Genomic DNA, 2254 nt, shown 5'->3' with positions numbered 1-2254 from the left:
CACACACACACACACACACACACACACACACACACACACACACACAAAACACGTTTATCGTCCTATCCTAGTGGGGACTGTGTATTAACTTCTATTTATTTACCAGTTATTTATAGCCTAACCTCAAACCCTTACTCTTATCCTAACCCCACACTACCTAACTAGTCCTAAACCTAACCTAAACTCAATTAAACCCTTAGACCTAACACTAACCCCCAACCTAAAAATGGAGGTCCACCGATTTGGGATTGGTCTTTTGTCCTTATGGACTACTGGTCTTTACATGGTAGGAGTATATACCGGAAAGGGTCCTAAAAAGGTAACAATACAAGTAAATACACACACACACACTTTTATTCTCCTATCCTCACGGGGGCTTTGCATTGACTTCCACTCATTTCATTTCCAGTCATTTCTATAGTCTAACCCTGACCCCTTACCCTAAGCCTAACCACCCTAGTACATACCCAACCCTAACCCTGACCCCTGACCCACCAACGGTATTTCGTCTGATGGGGACCATGCTTTTGTCCCCATAAGGAACAGAGGGTCCTCACAAGGCAAGAGTACAGAAAAGATGGTCAAAAATTGTCCCCACCAGGTACCAAAAGCATGGACAAACACAGCTTGTAAACACACTCAGGTCATTTAATGTCATCATAGGAGCAGCAGCAGTTTTTCTGTTCTTTGGTATTCAGAGTAAATGTTGGGATATTTTAGTTCAGAAGTAAAAAATTCATGCGCTTGGATTGGAGCAACCACAAAGTCTGTCAGGGCCATGCTTACAGACCATGGATTTAATTATTAAATGCTGTGACAGTCTATTAAACGACTGTAAAGAATTTTCAGTGCGAGTTAAAAGTGCCGGACAGATTAAGCAGCTGATGGCGTGTAGCTAAAAGTGCCTTTTTTTTTTCATTTTCTTTATTTTTTTTTATAAATCCACACACAAAAATACACCACATGTCAAAGACTAAAGAGAAAGTGTGGCAGAATGTGCAACCTCTTTTCCTACAGTCAGTGGCTGCACTGCATCATTTAGTAAAGCCGGGGTGATTTAATACTCCCGCTGTTATTTATTCATGTAAAAAAACAGAAACTCGGGCATGATTTGTAGGCTGCCAGTGTTCTTCTTCTTCTAAGGCAACAAAAGCTGTCAAGGAAATGGATCGAGTCATTTGTTGGTAGAATTTAACCTGCGAGGACACACCTGTCTCTAGTTTATTTTGGTCCTGTGGGCTTTTTCCAGATGAAATCTGACAAAAAGAAAAAGATTCCACAGGCCTTTAACCCGGAGAGGCCATGATTTGATATCCTAACTTATCTTCAAATTAGCACTTGCCACTCCATATTCACATCTGCCCCATTGAGCTCGCTGATGTCCTCTCAGGAGGAAATCAGCCCTGAAATGTAAGAGTAAATGATGAAACGTGTCCAGTGGAGAGGAATGGATGGAAGCTAGTGGAGGTGATTTGACTTAAGGGTTAAACCCCCCACCACAACCAACCCCCTCCACCTTTTATCCACCAAGCAGCAGAACACAGGGAGGCGTAACGCGTCTCCCTAATAGAAGCAGTTTCATTACTCTCTGTCAGCTGATGTCATCTCCCCTCCGAGCCATCCATCTGCAGACCCAGCAGCCAAAGAAAAGAGCAAGACGTTGATCTGTCAGGATGATTCACTGTCAGTTTATTAGGCTTGTGATAAAAGGCAGGTGCGCTGACCCAGCCTCCTGTTTATTATCTGCATATTGAAACAGAAGAATGAGCCGGTAATGAGACGGAATAACTGTGGGGGGACATGATTCATCTTCACTTGAAAAAAACATTTGACTAACTCTGATACCAGAAAATAATGTTTGGGCTAGCTGTATGGTCACAGAAAAATCCACCCTCTTTCAGTTCTAGTGTTGTAAGCAGATTGCATTATACTGTAGATCATTTAAGCATCATCATCACAGTGTGTGAGTGTGCAACAGTCGCATTGCTGGTCCTACGTGTTCTTTAGGGACTAATTTACAGACTAGGGACTAAATCATTAAAGCACATGTCAAACTTAAGGTCCGCAGGCCAAATGTGGCCTGCCACAGCATTTTACATGACCCAGGAGAGCTACAAAGATGTATTAACGCCTTAAAATAAGCTGCTTAAAGTGTGTCTTACCCCCCTTGTGAAAAGATAACTCCGCCCCAAGGCAAAATTTGAAAAATGCATCAAAGTGGGTAGGGGAGGGGATGTGTGTAGGGGAGGGGGGT

The sequence above is a fragment of the Austrofundulus limnaeus genome, unplaced genomic scaffold, assembly GCF_001266775.1.
Source record: "Austrofundulus limnaeus strain Quisiro unplaced genomic scaffold, Austrofundulus_limnaeus-1.0 Scaffold410, whole genome shotgun sequence".
Lineage (NCBI taxonomy): Eukaryota > Metazoa > Chordata > Actinopteri > Cyprinodontiformes > Rivulidae > Austrofundulus > Austrofundulus limnaeus.
Note: the sequence above shows the minus strand (reverse complement) of the source record.